The sequence below is a fragment of the Carettochelys insculpta genome, chromosome 2 (assembly GCF_033958435.1).
Source record: "Carettochelys insculpta isolate YL-2023 chromosome 2, ASM3395843v1, whole genome shotgun sequence".
Lineage (NCBI taxonomy): Eukaryota > Metazoa > Chordata > Testudines > Carettochelyidae > Carettochelys > Carettochelys insculpta.
Window position 1 is genome coordinate 95,472,411 of NC_134138.1, and position 27,209 is coordinate 95,499,619.

Here is a 27,209-nt window from a genome sequence, read left to right on the forward strand (position 1 = left end):
GGGTCCTCACTGGCTGCCTGCTTTTTATAGCGGCTGCACCACGACACCCACATACAATGGCAGGAGCTGAGAGTCAAAAGCAAAGGCTGGCTCTTTCTTCAGCTGGGGGGAATAATGGGGAGTGGGACTGGGTTGCCTCACGCCACCCCCCAGAATTTCTTCATGCCCTGGGGTTTGGGAAACCATGGTCGAGATACCCGTGCATTTTGGGGAAGTCACTGGGTGCTCTGTGCTGACACTTCAGTGCTTCTTTTGAAATCTTGTTTTCACGGCTTCACCTCTATGTAGCTGCTGTGCGACTCTCTTTTTAAAGCAGGATTTGCCAGTGTGGAGGAGTTACTGTCTACATATTAATGCAACCTTAGTCCTACCTAAGTTTGTGTCTGCCTCTCTTCAGGATCAGTGGTCCTTGAGCTGATGGCAGATTTCTGCCTTTAGCTTGCTGGCTGCTGGGGTTGTAATGCAAAGTGTGCCACATAATGGGTATCTGAATAAATTACTCTACGCAACCTACGATTTCTAGGAGTTGTAGAATTGAAAGGAATCTGGAGCCATTCTCTCTCTCTTTTTTTTTATAAACGTCTGCATCGAGAGAAAGGAAGTGTTAAACATAAAATTTGGGTTTGGAATTGGGGTAAAAAAGAAGAATGATGTCAAGAATAACAGATAGTTACTAAATAAGCCCAACAGTCATCAGACCTCCCTGATTAAAAATGCACCCTGACTTTACTGAGGGAAGTCAGGCTGGCAGATGCTCCTCTTCTGCTACATATGGCGTCTGGGGGTGAAGGAGGGTTCGGCCTATGCTAGAAAGGGCTAATTACCAGCTGAGGATGCCACTGTCAAGGGGGAAATCATCAGGTGCCTATGAATGTGGGAAAAGCACAGAAGGGGAGGGGGACTAAGCAAGGAGCAGGATCCATCTCTAAATCAGACTGTTGAGACTGATTTGTGACTGGTGGTAAGTTAGATTCTTTGGCCATCCAAACTCGCCTTCAACCAAGGTGTTTCAGCAGTAGCTAGCTGTTGGGGACACGCCCATCTGGGAGATAGGGAAGAATGAGCTGCACTGCCTGGGAAGGAGCCCAGCTACCCATGTGGAAGAACAGAATGCTACAGTATCCAGTTACACAGTCAGAGCAGGGAGGGAATTTGCTAACCAGGCCATGTCTTCCATCTGCAGCTGATGAAAACTTTTAAGCCAGTCTCAGACTTCAAGCTCTTGCCAGGTTATGAGGGGTGTATGCTGTTACTTGCTGCTGCTTTTGAAACTGACATGAGACTAGATTTTGAAATGATTTTGTCTGTGTGATGACCAATTGTTCATGGGTGTTAGAAAAGTGGTGTTCCAATAGCAAGCGCAGTGCCATCTGTTTCACTTGTCCAGGGTAAACTGGACTTCACATGTTACATTTTTCCTGTGTGGTTTTAGGGCAAAATTAGGGAAATGTATAAACCTTTTCTTGTCTCAGATAATCTTTTCTTTTCGTAAAACTTTTTGCAAAACCCAATGCATCTTGAAATATCTCTATATCCCTTGCAGTGGATGGTGCTGTAACTTTTGACTTAATATAGAACATAGTGTATTGTTAGTACTGTGGGGCAATAATCAATCATGTTTTGAAGAAGAATCAAGAATTTAGATTCAATATCAGAAGTTTTAGTTTTAGCTGGAGATAATTTACTACAGGTTGAACCTGTCTAGTCCAGCACACTCTTGTCCAGCAATATCCATGGTTTGGCATGATTTCAGTTGGCCACATCCATGATAAGTATCCATGGGGCTCAGCTTCCTGTAGTCCCATGAAGTTTACTTACAGCCACCAGTACTGTCTCTCAGTCTTCTGTGGTGGTGTTTAGCAGTAATTTACCCCTAAACTATATGTAGCTTATTTTTGCTGTGTCTGTCTGTCTGTCTGTCTGTCTGTCTTGACAAGGTTCTAACATGACCGCCCCCCCCGCCCCCACTGTGCTGGCACCAGGCCCCTCCCTCAGCCAACACAGGGACAGGCCCAGCCCCTTAATGCTCCCCTGCATCATGCTAGTCGTTTTCCCACCCAGCTTGAAGCCTGGACCTGGCCCCCCATTGATGCCCTTCCCCAGTACTGTGCCAGCCCCAGCCCTCCCCCAGGCGCCAGTGCAGCTCCTCCCCTTGGCCACCACTGGGCCCAACCCATACACTTAGGATATGTATTACATCATGTTTCTGACTAGAACTTCCTTTTGGCCCATCTATCACTTGCAAGCAGAGCTTCAACAGGGTGTCTAGTGTCTTCTAAGAGCCCAGTAAGCAGTGGAAGTATTGGTAATGTAGCCAGACAATATTGACCTCCTATGTTCTCACAAACTCTCTGCTTCAGCACCAGTCAGGTCCTGAGGGTGCTGGATTAGAAAGGTTCAACCTGTATAATAATTTATAAATATTATTTCTGGGGAGATGTTGTTTCTAAATCATTTTCTATCTTGCAGTGGCCTGCTATGGATCCTGCACGCCTGAGGGGGTGAGAGAGGTGGCCTTGTACAACCTTTCTGAACTTGATTGGTTTAAGCAGTTGTATTGTCTGGAAGTTTTCTGGAAAACAGTGTTCTCTGGTCTTGCCCGTTCTTGTCTTGATATGTTGCCTGTGCTAGAAGGGGCTAATTGCCAACTGAGGATTCCCCCCAGCATGTGGGAGTTGGAGGGAGTCACATCAGGTGCCCATTTAGCTAAGAAGAGCACAAAGTCGGGGGCTGGGGGGACCTAAACAAGGAGCAGGATCCATCTCTAAATCCTGTGCCATGGATTTGTACTGGAACACTCTTCCTCATAGTGCTCTAGTTATCATACATTTGGTACTAATCTTGATCGAATTTTTCTTGCCCCGTCTTGTCCTCTGTTATTATATACATCTTTGGTCGTTTTTATCAGATTTGTGTGTTTGAGAATACATTTCCATTTGAGTAGAATTTTTATTCTTCAGTTTTAGAACTTACTCCACGTGGCAGTTTTTCAAAATGTATACTTCAAGACTGCTCTCTTGTCAAGAAATGTGCCTTTTGAATTAACATGTTTGTATGAAGGGTAGTTTGGCAAAAGGGTCCCGAGTCTGCTGTTAATTTGGCATGGGAGGTTTCTGTCACAGTTGCTAACCAGTTTAAGTATGTAGGAAGGCATGAGGTAACAAATGTTTCTAGAATCATGTTTTTGCAGTCATTATTTTAGGAAACTGATTCTAGTCCCTTTCATGATCAGTAGAGGGAAATTGGAACATTGAGAGCTATTAGTCTTCCAAACTTGGAGGGTTTTTTGAGTGTGAGGGGAAAATTAACATTCCAATGTACCTTTAGCTTTGATCAGGATAAGTACCATGCCACATGCTTTTTCAGCAGCAGTATTGTAAACAGTGTCCAAGGCATACAATGAACATAACCTTTTGCTCATTGTGTTTTTTCTGGATAGTTGCGGCAAAAGTCGACAACTTCAGCCTGAACTTGTTGATATTGTGGGTGTGTGAAAAGGCTCATCTGCTCAACTGGATGTCTTTGGAAAGCTGAAGCCATTGGGGTGGAACTTTTTGCCTAATGAGAAAATGATGGTGGAGGAAGGAGAAGCACTACTGGTTTGACTGGGTTTGTTTTAATGTTTTTGAGTGGCGTTTTAATTTTTATAAAGGACACCCCAGTGGTTTGGGTGGGCATTTTTTTGGCATATATAGCTTTAATCAAATAGTAGAACAAATTGCACATGTTAATTTAACACATTTGGGAACTGTAAACAGCGAATACATGAACATTTAAAATGTATTTTCCAGAGACTCTGTCCAAGTTATCTGTTTATACAGTGGTTCTCTTATCGTTAAGACACATTATGTATGTGCTAATACAGAGTATGGCCTGTTTATAAATACGTATGCTAGCCTTGAAGCAGGACAATGTTTTTATTCATCTTGTATACTTGCATAGTAGTGTTTTGTTACGGGTCAAAAGTAGAACTTGAACTGTCTGCTCTGCAGAAAGAGTAGAAAAAAAGCAGATTTTCTTTTTTGGTAATTGCATACTGTAAAAGTTTGTAGCCAATGAGGTTTTCAGTAGACAAATAGTATTAAATGGCTCTAATGAGTTTCCATTCTCGCTGAAAATAGAATATTGAAGCTGAGATTCAAGTTTCTGTGTCTGAAGTGATGCTGTACATTATCTATGTAAACTAATGTAAAAATTCTCGGCAAAGCACGTTTTATTTCAGCGGGATTGCTCAAAATGGCTTCAGATTTCTGTTGTGTATCATTAAATCCACTGTTGGAAAAGGGATAGCACTTTTATTAGAAGCTGGATAGTGACAGAGAGAGAACCATGCTAGTCTGTATTCTATCAAAACAAAACAACAGTCATGTAGCACTTTAAAGACTAACAAAATAATTTAATAGGTGGTGATGAGCTTTCGTGGGACAGACCCACTTCTTCAGATCATAGCCACAGATACATATTGAGTCAGTTCTGGTAAGGCTATGATCTGAAGAAATGGGTCTGTCCCACAAAAGCTCATCACCACCTATTAAATTATTTTGTTAGTCTTTAAAGTGCTACATGACTGCTTTTTTGTTTTTTATCAGAAGCCATTTTAAAGGTCTCAAAAATGTATTCACTGTAAAGATCAATACATACAGGAGTTAGCCAAAGCTCTCAAAGCTTAAGAAGTCTGAAGTTCAGTACTTTAATGAATTATTGAATGGTACATGGGAAAGGCAGATTTAAATACATTAAAAATATTTTGCCTTTTTTCATGAGCTTTTGTTAACTAAGTGAGACACTCAGTAAATCATCTGGAGGCTGGGAAGAAAAGATCGTTTGCATAGAAGTCACTTATCAGGCAAAGTATGCCCCCAGAATAATTTGGAGCTATGGTATAATAAATGCATGGACTTTCAGAAGTACATATGAACTGTATGCAAAATGAATAATAAATGTATAATAAATTATTCATAAGAGCCCAAAGGTATAACTATTCAGTGAAGTGAAAACTAAGAAAATTAGTTCCTTATTAATATTTGTTTATGGTGATGATCATTTTTATTTATTAATATTTTGTGCAAGTTTTAATCTTAAAATCCTTGGGGACAGTTTATACAGAACATATTCATAACTTACATGCATTTCTCCATGTTACTGAATACAAAAACATGAAAGACCTGTTTCTGAACAGATTACTTATTTGATTTCACTAGTGAACTGTTTTACCTTTTTCAGATCGCCACCTCATTTATCCACAGTGAGTAGAAAATAAAGATGTGCCACATTTTTACCACGTGTTGTATGCATAAGAGAACTGTAGAATAGCACTGGGTAGAGGTTGTTGAAATTGAGCAATTCCAAGCTGCAACATGTTTTATCATAATACACAGAAAATACTAATCCTTTGCATGAAAAGGAATAGTAAGTACAGGTTGAAACACTCTCATCTGGTGACATCTGTAATCCAGCATGATTTTAGTCAGCTGAACAACCACTTATCAGGGATGTGGACAAGTTTCCCCTAGTCTCATGAAGTTTGTTTCCATCCATCAGTCCTGGTTCTCAGTGTTCTGTGCTATTATTTAGCTACAGTTTACCCCAAATGTCTTCTAAGAGCCCAGTAAGCAGTGGAAGTGTTAGTAAAGCAGCTAGACCGGTAGTTCCCAACCTTCTGGACAGGGAACCATTTTGGCAATTCAGGAAGACTTGGTGACCCAAAGCAATTCAAAAACGGAGTGGAAAGAAAGAAAGAGAGAGAGAGAGAGAGAGAGCGCCATAGTTAGCTAGTTTTGCACCTGAGGCAACAATATAAAATTGTGCCCCCTCATCTTTATATGTTCATATATTTATTTCATAGAAAAGGGGGCATATCTTAATAGAATAATACCACTACATTTACTACGGTTAATCGAGTTGTGGTGGTGGAAGGACACTCTTCCCTAAACTGCTCCCCGTGCCACAGCTTAAACTCCACACTCAGGGGCTAGAGGAGTTACTCAGGGTCTGAAGGGGGCTGAGGGAGTCACATTGAGGGACTAGGAGATTCACATTGAGGGGTGTTAGGAGTCATCCAGGTGCTGCAGGGGGCCAGGAGAGAGTCACACCTGGGGCTAGATGGTGCTGGGGGGAGTCACACTTAGGGGCTGAAGGGGTCTAGGGAGGCCACAGATGAGGGCTAGGGGAGTCCCACTCGGAGGCTAGGAGTCACTCAGGAGCTGAAGGGGGCTAAGGGTGTCTCACTCAGGGGAGGCACGCTCAGGAGCTAGGAATCACTCACAGGCTGGAGGGAGCTAGGGGAGGCACAGGGACCCCTGTGGCTGGAAGTTGGCTGGGACGTGGAGCTGTGGCCAGCAGCGCCAGCCACGGGAACCCCCACTGGTACGGGGGGGGGGGCGGACCCCCATTCCTGCAGTTGGAAGCTGACTTGGGCAGAGCCCTGGCTGTCAGAGCCAGCTGCAGGAACCCTGGCTGGGGGTGGAGAGACCCAGATCCCCCGCAGCTGGCTTCCAGCTGGGCTGGGGGGCGGGCCCTGACCCTGGCAGCTGGAAGCCAGCCTGCGGGAACCCTGCTGGGGTCTGGAGGGATGCCAGGGAGCTGATCAGCTCTGCCCTCCCTCCCAACCTCAGACTGGCCCCCACCTTCCCTGAGCTGGGCGCTGCTCTTCACGTATGCAGTTCTCTGCCCTGTAGCTGAAATGGTTCTCAATGTATTTGATTGGCTTAACTGCCGGGTGGCTGTTAATCCAATTAAGAAGTTGAGAACCACTTCAGGATGTGAATGGCTTCTTAATAGCCACCTCTGCAGCTGTCCAGTCTGGCCGTCGACCTTTTTGAAATGTAATCATGACCCATGTTTGGGTCCCGACCCACAGATTGGGAGACACTGAGCTAGACTATATTGACCTTCTGTGCTCCAGCAAATTCTCTCATTTGGCACCAGTCAGGTTCCGAGGGTGCTGGACTAAAGAGGTTCAACCTGTAGCACAATATAACTATAGTGCCTGAACCAGTAAATAAACTGTCTGACATAAATAATCCAGTTGAATAACATGAATTTCATGTCTAAATGTTGGGAAGTTTTGAGTCCCAGATCATCCATACACCAAAAATGTACATGATTTACTGTAGCAGTTTCATTACTGTATGTCAGAATACAGGGGGAAGGTGGGCAGGACTAACAGCAGGAAGTTCAGAATCAGCATCAGGGTTAGCAGTCAAAGCTGGGGGCAAGTTGTAGATCAGGCTGAGGGTCCATATGGGTTATCAGAGTCTGTGTGGGTGTTGTGAGGTTGGAGCAGTACTCATGGTCCAAGTCAGAACGGAAGTCAGGAGCAGAGAATGCACAGTAGTTATGGCAGCTAGCTATGATCTGCTTTTCTGCGCAGACGCTGTTGGGGTTATATAGGGTGATGAGCCAACCAGGTGCCAAGAAGCTGCTATTTGCTGAACTCCTTGAGGTGGGATTTCCTGTGGTTGGTCTGTCTGTGGGTTGTGGGTAGGGGAGCACAGGATACAGGTGTGGTACTAAAAAGATATTTGTTGCCTTACAACTCTGCAAGCCTGGGTTTGAGACCTAAGCCTTATATTACAAGAACAAATTGTATAAAGCAATATTTCATTTTCATCAATATTTCACCTTCCCTATTCTTTTATAAAATAGGTGAAGAAAACAAGGTGACTATGTATTAGGAAATAATGCTTAAAATTAATTTGCCACTTGTATTTACAATTTCCCAGCATGCTTTCTAGTGCTGGCAGTAGTGTGGGCTATGGAATATTTTCACATTATCAAGTATGACAGAAAGCTAGAATTTAAAAAAAAAAAAAAAAAAAAAAAAAAAAAAAAAAAAAGTGGCTCTGCAAACCCAATTTTTCCTTTCCTTTGTGGCATTTTCTTCTATTTGGATATAGCACTCATCTGTATTACATAAAAAGTTGCACAATAGCCAAGATAAATTGTTATACATACAACAATGTGCATTGTAACCAATTTTGATTATGCCAGTCATTGATCCTTTTGTGAAGTAGGCCACTTCAGCTTCCTTTTTAGAGTTAATATAGTGATCTCCATTATCAGTATGTTACTCATCCTTATTCCAGTTATACTACACAGGCACTTTAAAGCCTCCCTAGGAGTTTAGACTAAATTCCATCACTCCCCTATATTGAATTCTATGGAACAAAAACATACCGGTGTTCTGTGCTATTTTCCCTTTTCTTCATCTCTGTTAGCGTCCTTCCTCTGGCAATTCTTCAATTTTTAGTGCACTAGAAAACTGCTTCAGAAGCTCAGCCTTTAACTATTATTTCGTGTATAATAAGAGATGTTGCTCCTAGATGCCACAGTTGTGTGTAATTTCATATTTAAGAATATTGAGTGACTCTATGGCCGTGTCTACACGAGCCCCAAACTTTGAAATGGCCACGCAAATGGCCATTTCGAAGTTTACTAATGAAGCGCTGAAATGCATATTCAGCGCTTCATTAGCATGCCGGCGGCCGCGGCACTTCAAAATTGATGCTCCTCGCTGCCGCGCGTCTTGTCCCGACGGGGCTCCTTTTTGAAAGGACCCTGCCTACTTTGAGGTCCCCTTATTCCCATGAGCTGATGGGAATAAGGTGACTTCGAAGTAGGCAGGGTCCTTTCGAAAAGGAGCCCCGTCGGGACGAGACGCGCGGCAGCGAGGAGCGTCAATTTTGAAGTGCCGCGGCCGCCCGCATGCTAATGAAGCGCTGAATATGCATTTCAGCGCTTCATTAGTAAACTTTTAAATGGCCATTTGCGTGGCCATTTCGAAGTTTGGGGCTCGTGTAGACATAGCCTATGTGTAATTACTCCAGATTGTCATTAACTTACAATATCAATGTAACGAAGATTAATAATTTGATCAGTATCCCACAGAGCTGTAGATCTAAGACTTGCCCTAAATCCCTTCTATAAATCAGTTAGTTTAGGTTGCTATATTTGGTTCTATTATCATTAGAGATGTATACAAATTGTAAAGAACTTTTCCCTCACAAAATGCTTATTTGTGAGATTTCAGAAATGTATCTTAAAAAAAAGCCGCTTGTTAAAAGTTAACAATTTTTCAACAAAAACGACGATGACACCCAATAAATCTCACAACAAATTTGATTAACATTTTGGGATGGGATTTTGTTTTGGTTGCACAGTACTGGTTTTTATTTCTGGGTTGTCTGAGACAGTCACATCAGAGTGCAGAGCCAATTTCAAGTCACATCTTCAGAATATGATCCTGTGTCTAGTTTTCTGCAGCAATAGCAGAGAAAGTGTATAAAGGTAATAAAAAAGAAGTTGAAAAATTTTCTGGCTAATATGCAGGCCAAGTTTTTGAGAACTCAGTGCCCAGCTTGGAGGTCACTGCAACCACTTGTTGGGGCAGAAATCCATCACCAGATATATTCAGAAAGAATACCCTGGTGTTTTCCTGATTGAAGAAAATGTAAGTTAAGGTTGAACAGAGAAAAACGTGCTGGTTAGAAAAAATGTAGATTGCTGGGAGGGTCTTCTAGTTCACAAAAGCACCCAGGCTCTTTCCAATGTTCCCAGTAATTGGATATACTGTTTTTATGTTGAAGTTAACTTTAGATTTGTACTACCACTTTTCAGTCAACAGGTAAAAATAATGGCTGTTAATTCGTAAATCTTAATCTTAAATTTGCTTCTTTTGTCCTGTATAGCAGAACATTCTATAATGAAGTTGTGTATCTCCTGCGTATTCAGATTCCTGTGATACTTCTGGAGTTGGAAGCAAAGCATATGTAATTCTGGCCACTTTCAGTTCCATGCTGGTCTTGTTTGTGTTTGAGTCTGTCACAATTAGAATCATATATATGATTTTCTCTGTGGTACTCTGTCCTCTCTCCCTCTGACAACCAAATTGGCCTTACATGGCTCCAGTTGCAGTTAAGACTGAAATGTTTAATGCTAAAATGCAAAATAATTATTTCATGATGAAATTTGCAAGTTCATCTGTAGAAGTAGTGTCAGAAACTTGGGTCTATTAAATACTACTAAATTCTAAATTTTGGGGTCTCAAATTATATGAAACTTGTTTGCACAAGTAAAGTTGCCAAACTTGAGAGAATTTTTTCATCAACTTCAGCCAGCTTAAAATGTCACTTGTAAGTTCTATAAAAATCCCAAAGGTTCAGTGTGAGCAGTTTGTCCTTTATCTTAATATCTAGTGTCACCAGCAGAAAGGCAGTTGATGAGTGAGAGATTTAGTATGATTGTGTTCACAGCTATGGGGGTATGGGAATATGCAATTGGCTTGTATTTTGCTGCCTCTTTTCCCCCTACACACACTTTCTGTAGCTCTTACTTTTGTTTTTATATTTAAATCCCCAGTGTAATGAATCTTAGTCCTTTGTATTTCTTATATCTATGTAGATGGAGGGTGTACGAGGAGGGTATGTAATCAACCTGACATTTATGACTGCTTAGTGCTATACATATGTACTTTGTTACCAAGGTGTCTTTTTTTTTTTGTTTTTGTTTGTTTTTTTGACAAGGACACTGTGTGTCATGCTGACTCTTTTGGTAGATAAACTTAAGTTCTATCAAACATTCTTCATTGTGTTAAGGGTAGTGTTGCATGAATCATGCCCCTGTCAGTTTTTCTTGATCTTTTGGCTAGGATCCAGCATAGTATCATTTAATGATTTCAGTATAATATATGAGCAATACTGAAATGATATATATTTATTTTCGCAGAGAATTGTGTTCTCTATATTTGCAGGGGATGGGGAAGGTGAACTCAGTGTAAGTCTATAAGGTGCCACGGGACTCTTGTTTTTGAACATACAGATTATCTGGGCTGCTCTTCTGTTAATGATCTAATGGATGGTTTCCAATCGACTATTATGATCTTCTCTGGCTCCAAGAATAGTTTTTAAAACCCAAAAAGGGTAGAGCCAGAGTATACTTTGCTGTGTGGGATATATCTTCATGAAGAACGGTATTCTGAATTTCAGCTCTCTTCTAAAGACCACTGAAATGGTGACATTGGGGGTTTTGGATAAAACTGCTTATGATGAAAAAAGAATTCTTACACTTTATCTAAATTTCATTTGAAACATACATGTGGAAATAGTAGATATTTCACCTCTACCTTAATATGTATTTGTGTAAACCAGGGGTTTTCATTTGACAGCTCAGAAAGGAGGAGACTCCAAGTTATATAGGAAAAAATGAAACAGATTCCATATTTTCTTTATTAACCAGAACTTCTCAGGAGGAAAACAGGCATTGCAAAAGTGAAAAGGCAACTGTCCAATGTTTTAGAAGTTTAACTAATTTTGGACATTTCTACATAAGTTTCAAATTCTTACTATATTGCAGTCTCGTATCTTTCATTTGTTGACTTAACTTTTCTTTCTCCTTCATTTTAACAAGTGATCTACATGCGCACCAGTTAAATGTCTAATAAATCTCCAGGCAAAGCTGGGTTGACTTGTGTGGGACTGACTTCAAAAATATTTGATGGAACTGCGCTTCAGTCTCCGAATACTTGTCAGATTGGATTTATTACAGCTGCTACCATTACAAAGATGTGCACTTTGCTCCTAAGGGATCTTTCTCTTTGGGTTTATAGGCCTAGCAATTGCAGTGTCACAGTCAATCAATTATTCACTTTGACACTCAGTTCTGCAGAACATTGTTAGTCACTTTTCAGAGTAACTTTACTTTCCTCTGGTATATAAGAATGTTTCTCTCGGTGCAGAACCCACTTACATTTCAAAATGGGTGGGTACCTATTACACTGTAATAATTGAAAATGAAATCTTAGCCTTTTAAAATAGTCAGACAGCGGATTTGGAAAAAAAAGAATAAATGTCATTTACTTTTTAAAATATGTGTAATACCTAGGTTATGTTGGGTGTGATATAGTACTACTGTGAAAACATATTTTAGTTCGTTTCATATTTGTGTCAGAAATATACATTTGGTTTAGTAGAAGAAACAAGAAAATTAGTGCTTATGAATAGATTACTGTCAATTCTTTAAAATGGAAATGGTTGGTAAGCAGAAATATGTTGGAGGTGAGATGAAACTCTCCCTATTAAACTTTTCTCTGGCTCACAGCCCAATTATATGTACTCACAATTGGCTAAATAGCTAAAGAAGCACTGGGGGAGGGGAGAGGTTGGAAGGTAATCTAGAATAAATTGTTATATTCATAAAATTTTCTTTTGCAAGTTTGACTGTTGCTTATGAAGATTTCAATATCAAATTTAGGATGATTCTCTATGCAATTACAGTTAATGTGCAGTAATGATTATAAAAGTATTTTTACAAAGTTTTTTTACTTTCTGTAAGCGGTTCCAAAATCTCACTGCAGACTGGTATCACCAGGAAACAACAGTTTTAATTAAATGGGTGGAGTGGACCTTTGGAGGGGATTTTTCACTAGCAAGCAGAAGTGATTGATTTCTTCCTGTGTAGTCACTAAACTAATATTAAGTGACAAGTATATACGTTAGACCTGCCTGTAAAACCACCTTCTTCCAAAGCACATGCATAAGCACATTGGCTATGTCTACACTTACGAAAAACTTCAAAATGGCCAGGCTCATGGCCAAATTGGAGAATACTAATGAGGTGCTGAAATGAATATTCAGCATCTCATTAGCATGCTGCTGGCGATGGCACTTTGAAAGTGATGCGTTTCACTCGCCCGCGGCTCATCTACACTGGGGTCCTGAAAAGGACCCTGTCAACATCAAAATCTCCTTACTTTTTTTAGGTGATTTGGGCCATTTTGAAGTTTTTTGTAAGTGTAGACACGGCCATTCAGTGTAGTTGTATGCAGTGCCTTTTTGTTTATTAAAAAAGACAAGGAGCCAGTACTCAGCCGGATTTCCCCACCCCCACGACCCTCCAGGACAATCCCACAGTTGGGGCTGCAGAGGGAGTATTGGCACAAAAAAAAGAACTGATCGTATGTGTATACATAACATTTGCTCATTGCAGGTGAAGGCAGTATACGCTGTTAGAGCAACATTCTTCCCAAGAAACATGAGAACTTAACTGTTCTTTTCATTTTTCAGCACTGCCCCACAGTAGCAATTCTAGAGATCCATAACAGTGCACAGGGTGAGCGTTTCAGCTTCTTTATGTGGGCACCATGGGTTCGAACTTAAAGGTTTCTGGTTCTTTAAAGAAATCCACCTTTATGAGCCAATTACATTAATGCAAACTAGGAAATGTATACATGCATGCATACAGGTGAGTTACAGTGCAGCATTTCTGTGCACATTGCTGTTCCCACCCCCATAGCCCAAACTGTGGGGCAGTGTAGGCATAGCTTCTGTCTGGGGGTGGGGACAGCTAATTTCATTACATTGCATCTATTTCCACATTTCTTGTTTTAGGAAGCCTCAAAAACAGAACTAAGAGTCTTGGAATAGTTCAGGGTTAAATATGTAGTAAGCATGTCTGTTGTTACCGGTAATAAAAAGGATACAATGTTAGATGAAAGGTCTGCTTTTTTTTGTAAAGAAACAAGGAGCTACTTCACAACTCCCAGCCAGTCTAGCAGCTGGGGATGCCAAAGTACTGGTACTCAGTACCAGCAAGTAAAGTACTGGCACAATAAGAAGTGCTGGTTAAAAGTTGCATACAATAGAGGTCTGTTTTACTTTTCCTCCTCCACCACAAAATTTGTTTTCTGTGCTTTTAGACTGCAGGATAAGGTCAAGCAGCAGAACCCTTTAGTGCTGGTGATCAGTGATGGTTAAGTTTGATTAAAGTGGAACCATGCAGAGCGGGTTATTTTGCGTTGTAGAATTAACTAACTTAGCACTGTCGGGTCAGTCAAATATCCTTTCGCTAATTTTCTTCTGTTCCCTGCCTTGGGGCAAAATATCAAAAGTTGACTTCTTGTCAACTTGTCAAGCTTGAAATCAATTATGATTTTGACACACAGCACTGAACCTCCTCTGCTTCATGATCAAACTGTGATGAATATTGACCCACTTTCCTTTAGGTTGGCAAATCCCTCATTCTGCTCAGAGTCAGAAAAGTTTAAGTTGTGTTTCAATTAAATAAAAGCCTCTTTGCTGAACTGCTCGAGTCTCTTGTGAAGCCAAGTGATTTTGATTACAAATGAGTGAAGGTATTTTTTTCTTTGCATTTATAAAAGCTTCTGTGGATATCCATCACAGAAATGGAAAAAAAAATACAAGTAATTGTTCATCTCCTCTTTACTAAATGCTAATCAGCAAGTATATGTGGCATGAGGGGAGAGTTTCATGATTGAGAACCCCATACAGAAAATGCTCCACCAGTAGCGCTCTCACTTTTAAGCCGCGTCTACACGTGCACGCTACTTCGAAGTAGCGGCACTAACTTTGAAATAGCGCCCGTCACGGCTACACGTGTTGGGCACTATTTCGATGTTAACATCGACGTTAAGCGGCAAGACATCGAAGCCGCTAACCCCATGAGGGGATAGGAATAGCGCCCTACTTCGACTTTCAGTGTCGAAGTAGGGACCGTGTAGTCGTTGTGCGTCCCGCAACATCGAAATTGTGGGGTCCTCCATGGCGGCCATCAGCTGAGGGGTTGAGAGACGCTCTCTCTCCAGCCCCGCGGGGCTCTGTGGTCACCGTGTGCAGCAGCCCTTAGCCCAGGGCTTCTGGCTGCTGCTGCTGCAGCTGGGGATCCATGCAGCATGCACAGGGTCTGCAACCAGTTGTCGGCTCTGTGGATCTTGTGTTGTTTAGTGCAAGTGTGTCTGGGAGGGGCCCTTTAAGGGAGCGGCTTGCTGTTGAGTCCGCCCTGTGACCCTGTCTGCAGCTGTGCCTGGCACCCTTATTTCGATGTGTGCTACTGTGGCGTGTAGACGTTCCCTCGCAGCGCCTATTTCGATGTGGTGCTGCGCAACGTCGATGTTGAACGTCGACGTTGCCAGCCCTGGAGGACGTGTAGACGTTATTCATCGAAATAGCCTATTTCGATGTCACTACATCGAAATAAGCTATTTCGATGTAGCGTTCACGTGTAGACGTAGCCTTAGAGTGAGGGATACCCAGTCAGAATGCTTCTAGTAGTTACAGTTGCGTCAGTGCCAAGGGGAAAGGTGGTCAACTTGAAAATATGAGTACTCGCTCACTTACAGAAATACCCATAGTGCTCGTGATACGGAATTCTGGCTAATAAATGGGCTGTGGCATACTGCACACGCTTAATTTTTTGAGTGGTCTCTTGAGATGTCAGAGAAATGACTGTCTGCAAAAAAGGTCTGAATCTGAGAGAGCGTGCAATACCTTTCTTATCATACATCAGTGAAAAATGTACTCTGGGCCAGAGGAACTATGAGGCTGTCAAGAGACTACACAGAACCTAATGCAGCACACCTGGGTGACAATGGTGGATGCACTACCGCTATATTAGTGCCACCAGCTCTTTCCTCCTCTTCCTACGACCTACCAACACTATCTTCAACTTGTTATGATTCAAAGCTGATGTTATTTTAATGTGTTTTCATTTCTTTTTAAATTTAAGAAAACACATGGTTGAGTCTGCCAAATAATTGTAACTCTCAGACAGTAATGCCATTCACTAACAATGTGATTGTAATTAGGGCATGGGTGTGCAAAGTGGGGGTGAGCCAACTTAGTTGGGTGTGAAAGTTTGTGAAGGGGGGGTGCAGCAGGATTGGCTGTGTCTCAGGCTTATCCATCTCATTAAAAATGTGGAAATGTTATTGCTTCTGTGTATGTGTTTCCACATTTATACAGTGATTAATAAAGTTTTTACATTCTACATACTTATTTTCTTACATGTGCTGAAAGGATTTTTCTACATGAACATGACCAAAATTTCCTTTGGTTTGGATTACATTAGACAGGTTAGGGGGGCCCTGCTAATTGCAGGGATGAAAAGTGGGTCTTGACATAAAAAGTTTGCTCATCCATGAATTATGGCATTTTAGTTTTTATAGTCTAAGATTAGGTTAAACCGTATTTGCAGCCTTGATATTTAAGAAAAAATTTTCTCCTCAAAGTCATAAAAGGGAAGAGTGAAGGTGTGCTTTAGAGCCTTAATTGTGTTTCTGTACGTCAGCATGTTTGGGTTACTTTAAATGCAATATCTAGGTGGATAATACATGTGACCCAGTAAATTCCCAAAACACCTTGCTGCTAAACTTGTTTTGCATCAGACATTTAATAACCAATTTGCTTTTCATTATTTGCAATACCCAGTCTATTAACATGGGTGGACCAGTGAAACCAGTGAAACTATAACATGTATTCTGCATAGAGCACACTGGACACGTTTTAAAGTCTCTCTCCTGCTGAACTGCTATTTGCATCTATCTACTCTCTCTCATCCTCTGTCTACATTAAATATTGCAGAGAAAGTGATTGGGATAGGAGAGCAAAGCTAAGGGTTCTATGGGCTATTAAATACTTAGGTAACAGAGAGAGTTTTTTAGTTAGTTGGCTTGTTCTGTTTTAAAATATAACCTTGAACTGAAATTATCTGGTTTTCAAATGCTGGCTTATTTTTAAAATAACATTCTATTAAGGGCTTTTTTTCTTGGAGATATAGTAAACTTAAGAATCACATCTCTGGCTGCAAATATGTTACCTTCCATTGTTTTAAAAATCAAGCCTGTATTAAGACTTATTTAATTGAAAGACTTTGTAAGTAGTCAGCTTCACTCCCCTCTCCCGCCCCCCGCCTTTTGTTTGCATGAATGATTGAACCACTATGGTAATGAACCACCAAATCAGGCATTGAAAGCATGGAGAAATGCTGTACTCTAAACCTACTCTAAGCTCACCGTTTGTAATTTGCCAAATTCCAAGTTCAAAGTGACCTTCTAATTATGGAGATAGTGACAAGCTGAACTTCAGGTAATGAAATTAGTCCAGGAATTGTTGTCTTTATCTTTGTGGATGGTTGTAGTAGCTAGGGGGCATTTTGTTTTAGAGAAACTTGATGATTGCCTGCTATGCATAGATACAATTTTTTTCACTTTGCCCAGTTCTAGGGCTATAACTTTTCTGCCAGGCAAAAATTTATGCATATTATACTCACAGCCCATTGTGCTCATAGCCTACTCTGGCCCTCTCACTTGGCCTGGTATGGATTCATTGTATGTTGCATACATCTTACGAGGTAGAAGGAGGGATTGAAAACAGAAGGTCTGCTGTGCAATGAATCAAGAATGACGGACTTTTTTTCTTGAAAAATAATTTTCAAGGAAGTTTTGAGAAATTCCTGTTTTTAGGCATTCCCTAATAGTCTCCACAAAAGTGTTCCATATGTGGCAACCAGACACTTTGCATATTAATAAACAGCAACATCCAACAGGTTTTTTATTACTATTAAATTTATTTCTGGACTGACTCTCTTCACTACTTGCCCTCATAATTGTATCTGAGATTAGATTATGTAGAGGCAAGCTCCCTGCCGGAATGACTCATTAACTTCCTTGGAGTCACACCAGCAGAGATTCTGGTTCTTAATTTTTTAACTTTAATAGAGCCTGGCAATCAACCTGAAAATTACACTTCTGAACTCTAGTATGGTGCTGTTATGTCTACTGCTATTTAATTCTACATTATGATTTCCAAGAATAAGTTACACTTCATGTTTTTGTAAACTTTAATATTGGTAATGGTAAAGCTGTGCATTCAAGCTCATTCATCTTTTTTTTTCTCCAGGAGCCTTCTTTACTATATGAACATGCAGTAGAGTGTTGAGGGGGTAAGGCTGTGATTTTTGTCATAGATATTTTGAGTAAAGCTGGGGACAGGTCACTGTCAGTGACCAGAAGTTCACAGAAGCTGTGACATGTCCCTGACTTTTACTAATATCATCTCTGGAAAATGGAGAGGGAGCTGGAAGGGTTCATGGGGGCTGCAGGGCACTGGGGATTTACCCAACTTGCAAGACTGGGAGCTCTGACAGAGAGGGCCACCTGCAGGGCTGGACACCAGTGTCATGGTAATCATGGAAGGGCTCAGAATCCATGATTTTCACGATCTCCTTGACATACTCAGTCTTATTGATAGCTTAGAGACTGCCAGCCTGGAGTTTATTGCTTGTTTGAGGTTCAGTGTCTGTATTATAAATTCATTTGGATTGGAAAGTTCATAACTAGGACATCTAATTCTTTCCTTCCTCTGCTGTGACACTGTGGCAAGATTGATTTCACTCTGCAAAACCAGAATCCCTCATAAAATATCAAATCCAAGCTTGCATATGGCAACAGATGTAATTGTTAAAGGTTAGCCAAGGAAAGGATATTGAAATTAAAATTTTTACAACCAACCAGGTGGCTCCCATGAAATGTGAAGAACACAGCATAGATCTATGCCTGTACACGAATCCAGATATAAAACTGTTGTTCATGGTTAGATACTTCAAACTTAAAAATGTGTGTGTGTGTGTGTGTATATAAAGTGTTTCTTTTGAGACTTGGGATTATTGCATTATTTCTAAAATTACTATTTCAAATCACTGAGGGACATTTATAAGTCCTTGAAGTGCAATTAGTTGTCCCTGCTCAATTCGTTCTTTAGCAAATGAAGTTTGTGATACGCCAAAAGGGACTGCTACAGAGAGTTCCGATACAATTCAAAGATTTAAGTGGCATTTTTCACTAACCAACAAGCATATTCTAGACAGGCAAAGTTCACTATATTAAACAAATTGTTTTCTCATCTCTTCCTTATGTAAAGTAGATAGAGAATGCTTACTTTATATTCAGAGTTGGCAGAATTTTATTTTTTTATGATTTTAACAAGTAATGACTAAGCATTTTTTATTAATTTAAATTTTCAGTTATGCAAAATTATGGGATTTAAGCATTTTTTTTTAAATTTGGAAATATTTTCACAGTTGGAAGAAATGATAGGAGAGTGTTAGATAATGAGAATATCAGTCAGTCATTTAATGATGATAGATACTGAGATTCCAAAAGTTAGGTTTATAACAGTTAAAACACATTTTTTTTAAGATCACATGTCAAAACATACCAAGAATATATCCTTAAATTCTGATAAATTCTCAAACAGTACTCTTACGTTGTCTATTTGTCTACTTATATTATCATTGATTGAAGTAATTTTCGTTGTTTCACGTCTATCTTAAAATTGATATTTACCAGTAAAAAATCTAATACAGGATTTTTAGACATTTATATATGCAACCTTAGGTAGCTTGCATTCATTTGCTACTTGTTTGAAATTCCATAGGTCATCTGTGTAACCTGTCATTCTTAATGCTTTGTATAAAAATATTGACATATTTACAAGTGATTTTTTTTTTACAAGTAATATCAGTACTGTGACTCCTTATATAAGTTTGTTGCCCTGATTTAAAAATAATATCAAATAAATTGATTCTGGATTTCATGCCCAAAATGATTCAACATTAAAAAACAGCTTATAGTTTAAATTGCGAAGTGGTCCGATGCTTTTAAGATGAGAATAACAAATGCTAATATTACCAACCACAGGATTTTGGGCTTGATTTTGATCTGAGAGCCTCATTTGAGTTGCACCAAGTGTATGATTTGAGGATCTAGCTGAGCAACGTCTGCTGACATAGCTGTGACAAGAAATGCTTGCCCTCCAAAACATGTCTAATATACCTGAAAAATGCGGTGGTTCATCTCTGTGCATCAGTATTGTATTCCTAATAAAAACAAAAGTAGCCAATAGGCTCCCTACACTTGCCTGACTGGATCTGTGAGTGAGTCCTTCCAGTCCAGTCCTTCCTTCCTTTCTAGACAGTAGTATCCACCCATTATGTTGGAGTCTGTGAAGGGAAGTGTTGACACAGTGCCACCAGCATCAATGGGAGTATCATTCTCTTGCCTGATGTGGCAAATATCCTGTCCTAGCCAGCTTTCTCTGATAGCTCTTTCAGAGGGTAGTGTGTATTGGTCCATGAGACACAGGCTAAGGTCCTTGAGAGCCTACCCTCTTCTAATCCACCTGGGTAGCTGTTGTCCTAGTAAGGGAAGTTACAGGTTGATGGTGAAGATGGCCAGAGTTGCATTCTTTCCTAGGAATGCCTCTTGATTTATCTCTGAAAAAGCTCAGTTAAGTGTAATGGGAAAAGTTTTTTACGAAGTCTGTTGTAAGGAAGCTTTGATTGCGGCTCAAACACAGCCACAGCCGAGGTACGTCTGAAGGAGCTAGACTACACGTGTGCTTTGTATTCACCCTATACTCCTGAAGCAATTTGGCATCCAAAATAAAAAAAAGCTATGCACGGTGTCTTAAAATTGTGAGTGTTCTATTTGTCAGTAAATAGACATGAAGGCTCCTGCGTGGCAGTTAGGAGCACAGGCTATTGGCTGCCGGGAGGCGGGAGACCACTCTGCAGCCACTCTTCTCCATTCCATGCCAGCAGCTCTGGGACAATAGACTCAGCAGTGAGGTTGCATTTCATTCTGGTACAGTGCAAGGGCTCAGTCTGCTCCAGAAACATCCTGAGGCCTCGCCTCTCCATACCAAGAAGCAGCTCCCCGCCTCTCCGTGGCAGCAAGTGAGAGGGACAGAGTCTTGCACGTACCCCCAGCCCTGGTCCTTGGTTTGAGATGTGGGGCAAACAAGCTCCGCCTGGAGGGATCTAGGTGTAGGGTGAGAGGCACTCTGGGTGTAAGCAGCTCAGCGAGGGGTCTGGGGGGAACTGGCCTCTGTAGAATGGCCCAGATGAGGATAATTTGGGATTGGATTTGGGGAGGCTCTGGGTAGGTGCTGTGGGGGGCTCATTGAGGGTGGTCTGAGAGCAGGATCTGCATGCGGGGGGGGGGAAGGGCTTGTTGAGGGTCTTGATGCAGAGGGTAGGGTCTTGGGGAAGCCTGGATGCAGCAAAGTAAGGCTTGACAGGGGGTCTGGGTATGGCAGGGTCCAGATGCATGGGTTTTGGGAAGACGAGAGTAGCTGTCCATACAGTGATCCCTACCTAAGCGGCTGAGGAGCAAGGAGGGTAGGAAACAGGGAAGGTGGGTGTGGAGTTTCCTGCAACCGGAGAAGGTTTCTGGGACCAATACCCATCCTCGCTGCTCTTTGCAGGGGAGGAATAAGTCCCATACTTCCCTGTCTCCAGTTCCAGTTGGGGCTAGCAAATGACGCATGTAGGATAGGATGCATGATCCACAGTATTCCCAATCCCTTCCCCATCATGATTTACCTCTCTGCCAGCACCTGAAATGTGTCCGTGCTGCTGAGAAGGGCACACGACTATTTTTGTGGCTCCCCTTTGTTTTCCTCTAAGTCCATTTTACTGCAGGCAAGCAATACAATCTGCAGGGGACATAAATTCTGCATGCATTTAATGGCGCAGAATTCACTCATGAGCAATTCTATGAGAGGTACCTAGGCCTATTTTTCAACTACAAGTAACTCTGTTTAAAAAGCATGTATTTCTTTTGTACTTTTAAGAGGGGGGATAGCAAAGTATTTTAGGGAGAATAGTAACAGAGAAAGCTGTGCTAAACTATTTGGCTAGTCTTTAAAGTGCTACTTGACTGCTTTTTGTTTTGATAGTGTATAGACTAGCATGGCTTCCTCTCTGTTGTTATTTGTCTAAGAGAGTTTGAAATCTGTCCAATTTTTTTTTTTTATTTTAGGGAGAGAACAGCATAGTGGAAGCTTGTAGCTATCTTGAAAGGAATTCTGGTGACATTGTAGAGCATATCCTAATTAATGTTAAATTTTTGAGAATAACTTAGTAGGTGATCAGCACAGAATTCTCTTTCAAACTAAATATATATATTTGTGAGATTGCAGGTGGATGACTTCTAAAAATTGAGTGGGTGCCGTTTTCATGCATGTGGGGGGGGAATAAGTTTTTTTTTTTTGTTTTTTTTTTTTTATAATTTGTTCAAGATTTGGTTGTGTGCATGCTTTCAAAGGGGGTGCATTATTTGAAATGTGTGACCACAATACTAATCACTATTCATATTCTCTAGCTCAGAGTCCTGTATAACCATTAATGACATAGCATCTACAGGCCTTCTGTTCTTAATGTATTTACCCTCACAACCAGTGTTCCCTCTAAGCTGAGTATTTGAGTGGCCACCCAGGAGAAATTCAAATGGTGCCTAAAGCCAGTGATTTAGTGTCCAGTGATACGTGTGTCAGTGGACATAAAATTTATTCTTCACATGGATGGAAAAAAATGAGAGGGAACATTGCTTTGAGGCCACCAATGTTGTGTGATTTTTTTTTTTTTCTTTTCCCTGTGTTTGTGTTCCCTCTTTTTCCTGCCCCCCCCGCCATCTATGGGAAGAATAATTTCAGTGCATTAGGGCATGTGTGGATATACCACCAATAGAAACCCATGCTTCTGTCTTCGGCACTCTGCTAATCAGTTGGGTGGCACCTGAATCTCTCCTGGGTGCCCATCCAAGTGCTCAGCTTACAGGGAACATTGCTCACAGTGCTGTGAGGAAGAGATGTACTGTTACCCCATTTTACAGTTGGGAAGCCAAGGCAGTGAGATGCTAAGGCCAGATCTGTACTAAAAACTTTTTCCACCATAACAGCATCAGCTAGGGGTATTTTTTTTTATTTAGATGTGGTTTCTATGCTTCCAAAAGCTCAGTGCTGGAAGCAGCTATGTGGATGTAAATATTGCTTTTCTCAATACAGCCTATTTAATTTCCAAAAGTACTTTTCTGTCCATATAATCTTAATATCTGAGGATAATTTTGCTTATATAACTATACTAGGAAAACCCTTAAAGTAATGGTTAGGCTGCAATGAATTGCCTAGGATCACACACAAACTTTGTAGCATAGTGGGGGATTGAATGCTCATCTCTCATGTCCCTGGATAGCTCCCAAACTACTGGCCCATACTGCTTTACCTTATTTTTTGACTAGTTTGGCAGAAGTTGAACCTCTGAGAAATGATGGAGTTTGTTGTGTCTAAAATTTTTGTGTTATCCCTGTGAACAAAGAGTGGGCTTCCCTCAGTTCATTGTCAAAAAGGATTTCTCTGTATAAACGTCTTTTACCTATCTGTGAAACGTAAACTTAAAATCGGTTCTGGGACATACCATACGGATTTGTACACTCTCCAGAGGATTGAGTTCCATGAAACAATGAAGTGATTATGCTTATCTCTGCTTATTCCATCTGTCACAGATGTAATAGTAATATATTTATTTAAGTCCCCCAAGTATAATCCAGTGCAAATGTCTAATACACTAGCAGTAGTCTTCAGCTTATCTTAATATTTCAGAATACCACGTGTGAGAGAACAAAGCCGAATGGAAGCCACTTATAAAAATTAGAGGTTGTTGAGATAACGGTATTTGTTTTGGCATGTAATCTGACTTTGAAATAAAACGTGTCACATGGTGATTTGTCCATTAAGCCATGCCTTGGTGGCATGTTTGCCGAATAGCTTGCAATATGCTTTTGTACTACAAAACTTTGTGACCTGTGACAAAGGCCCAGGTCCTCCTTGGATCCTGCACTTTGTGGCGGTTTAAGTGATGCCTCAGAGGCTTGCCATGTCCCTGCTCTGCCTCCTGCTCTCTCAGAGGCCTGGGTTATGACTTTACTGAGCCATTCTCATCATTGGCAGAGTCAAGGTCACAGTCATTAGTGGAAGAGACCACTTAGGTGTGTCCAGTCTCCTCCTAGGGGAGAACCTGGATCCCGCCCACATGTTCTGGGTTCTGGCACAGGGACCCGAGGCAGCTGCAGCTAGAGGGGCTTTCCTCCCTGGTCCCCCTGATGCAGCAGCTGTCTCCCTGGGCCACTTTCACCAGATGTTTCTCCGGTACCTTCCTCAGGTGATTTGCAGCAGCCCTTTCTTCCTGGGAGCTCTCCTTTTACACTCCTTGCCTCTTCCTCATCCATCTCCCGTCCGTCTTTTCCTCCTCCTTACCCAAGGGAAGCATTTTAAAGGGTTCTGCAGGCTTTGATTGGCCACAGGTGCTAAACAAACTCACAGACCCAACTGCCCACATGTTTGCCCTCCATGAGGCTACTGTAGCCTGCTGTGGGCTCTGGTCTATCATGGACCTTAAGGGCAAAATTCTATCCATTGAGGAAGAAAAAGAAAGGCACCAGATCTCAACTTCTAGTGTGAGAAGCCATCATATGGTTTGGTGTAGCGGGTTCTAGAGCCCCATCGCTCCCAGTGCACTTACCAGGCTAGGAGTCATGTTGGGGAAGGGAGCAGAGGTGACTGGTATGGGGATTCTGGGGGAGGAGGGTGCACCGGACACATCCCTGCTTTTCCCATGCCCTGCCCTTTCCTTTCCCCTCCATCATCCCTCCCCCTGCTCTGCTCCCACCTGCCTCTTCCTGCAGAAGTTCCATGCTGTTTCCAGTGAGTGTGGGGGCAGTCCTCTATTCTCCTGGAGTGGTGTGGCCTGAAAGCAACACAAATTAGGAAGCTCACACTGCTCTTGGGTGGTGCAGCCCGAGGTGAGTAGCAGGACTGTCCCTGCACTCACCGGAAACAGTGTGGCACTGATGGGGAGGTACAGTCACTCTCCTGGTCACTGCCCCTCACCATGCATTGCCTCTGGCAGAGATTGTGTTGAGAGCACATTGTGCCCCACCTATCTTCAACTGGCCGATTAGCCCCTGGAGTGCCATAATTAGTTGGAGTAATTTAAAGCAGATGTAATTTAAAGCTGTTGTAGATTCTTCTGCTCCTCATTTTGACAGCTGGGCATAACTGCATGTCAGGTCCACGGTGACAAGTATCAGAGGGGTAGATGAGTTAGTCTGTGTCTTCAAAAATGTCTTCTCTTACATGTGTTTGGTTAGCAAGTTCAATCAAAGTTTTTGGTAATGCCATATTCTGTGTATTAGTTAAATATAGACAGGGCCTTACCAAATGCACGGTCCATTTTGGTCAATTTCACAGTCAGAGGATTTTATAGATGGTAAACATCATGGCTGCACGTGCACTACAGCAATCTTTCGAAACAAGTTCTTCCAGAAGATTTCTTTTGAAAGAGCGACACACACACACACACACACACACACACACACACACACAGGATAAAAAAAAATCAATACACTTTTTCAATAGAGAGCATCCGTACAGCCTCTGTTCTTTTGAAAGAATGGGCCGGAGGGTCGAAAAATCCAGCGCCCGTAAGGACTGCCCTTTTGGAAAAAAGGGCCCAGGGAGTCTCTGCACATGACTCTTTTTTTCAAAAGCTTTTTTGAGAAAAAAAAAAAAATGCTCCTCCTGGTCCCAGAGTGTAAGAGGACTTCCAGAAAAAGAGCCGCATTCTTTCAGTTTCCGATCAAAAGAGAACCTTTTGTGTGTGGATACTTCACGTGCTCTTTTGAAAGAGGGCTGGATTTTCCAGAAGAACTTGCTTGTGTAGATGAGGCTCATGAGTTTAGTTATTTAAATCTGAAATTTCAGGCTGTCTAACTGTAGAGGTTCTTAGCCAAAAAGATGTTTGTGTGTGTAGGTCAGAAGATTATTGTATTGGGGGTTGCAGTGCTGCTACCCTTATTTCTGTACTTCTGATGGTGGTGCTGCTTTTAGAGTTGAGCAGCTGGAGTGTGGTGGCTGCTGGCTGGAGGCTCCGCTCTGAAGACTTAACTACCGCCACCAGTAGGCGAGCAAAAGAGAGGATGGCATGGTATGGTATTGCCACCCTTCTGCACTCTTGCCTTCAAAGCTGGCTCCCAGATAATTCACCTTTCTCAAGCCGCCTAGCTCTGAAGTCAGCATAGGAGTGTAAGGGTGGCAATACTATGACCCCCACTTTCCTGCAACTCCGTTTTGGATCAGCACTCCTATTTTGAGAATCATTGTTTCGCCCTTAAAATCTGTATAATAAAGGGTAAAATCAAACAAGACTAAATTTCAAAGTCTATGGTATGTTTCATGGCTGTGAATTTGGTAGGGTCCTAAATATAGAGCATCTTAGACTATAGTGTGGGCTTTTTATATCAAAGATGGTCTTCTTTGGCCAGCTTGCTCAGTGGCCAGTATAAGCACTTTAAAGACACTTTAAAGGCCAATCTGAAATCATGTGGCATATCTTCCAATGAGCTGGAAACTCTAGTTCAGGATAGAACGTCCTGGTGGCAAACTACTGTACAGGCTCTTGATTGCTTTGAGAGTTAGCGTATCCAGGCACTACAGGAAAAGCGCAGAATCCAAAAAGAATGTACAGTGCCTACAGTTGGAAGCTTTTTATGTGACAGCTGTAATCAGCTCTGCCGACCAACGGCATCATAGAAGATGAGATCCACAGATTGACAGCTCAGTCCAAGAAGATGAGGGCTATTAGTGTAAACCATTTTAGTGTCCCAAATTTCCACATTGGTTTATAAATATAGTAAGACACATTCCTTTATCCATAACTATGTTTAGATAAAATGCCAAGATAAACTGAGCATTGTGTTATCTTTTCTCACTTGCGATTTGCATATCTCTTTGGGCTTTTTTCCAACAGAGTTCAGATTTGAACACTTAATTACCATTTATATATATAATAATGTGTATATTTTGGGAGCTTTGTAAAATTAGTATGATTAATCAACTTTTTCATTTATAGCTAATATTGTATTCTGATCTGAGAGTTTGGATGCCCTTGTAAGGGGATTATGAAAATGTATAGAGAATGTTTTATAATAATCCTATTTCTGTCATTTTGCAACAATATATTTTTTTAACATTAACGTGTGTCTAACATACATTCAGTTGACAGCTTATGGGTGAGCTATCATCATGTAATAGCATTGTACAAAAGCTGCTTTTCTTCATAAGCCTTTATATTTAATCTCTCAAACCAGCAAGCAACATGCTGCCCAGGGAATTAACTTTTAAGATTGAAGATAAAGAGGAAGCCAAAATTAATGACATCCAGAGAAAGGAACTGAAAGAAGTAATATAATTCCAAAAGGATCATGACTGATTTTTGTAAAGCAAAGTGTTCTCTACACTTATATAAAATCATAGTTTTTGGTAAACGGTACTATAAATACATTTTGAAATCAAGGTATAGTGGTCACGCTGGGAGTGATATTGGCCATGATGTTTTGATAGCACACAAAGTTGTTTAAACCTGATGATGCAAGCTAAGGCCAATACAAAATAATTACAATTGATGGAGTTATTTTTTCCACTTTGCATTGTGATTATTTTTAAATAAGCATAAATAAACAAACCGAAACAATAGCCTTCTTCTTTACTGTGAAATGTTTTTTTGCTTTGTCCTAATTACAG

At 41.2% G+C, this 27,209-nt stretch overlaps 1 protein-coding gene across 10 annotated transcripts in view; it reads left to right on the forward strand.

Annotated features, from left to right (window-relative positions):
- Positions 1 to 27,209, forward strand: part of PTPRM (protein tyrosine phosphatase receptor type M) — a 743,228-nt gene that overhangs the window by 86,107 nt on the left and 629,912 nt on the right. The window contains exon 1 of one of the 10 annotated variants that reach the window (XM_074987430.1): positions 3,591 to 3,609. The exons of the other annotated variants lie outside the window; for them this stretch is intronic. The gene's annotated coding sequence lies outside the window, so the exon portion shown is untranslated. Of the gene's footprint in view, positions 1 to 3,590; positions 3,610 to 27,209 lie in introns of those variants that run through there. 10 annotated transcript variants of the gene reach the window in all.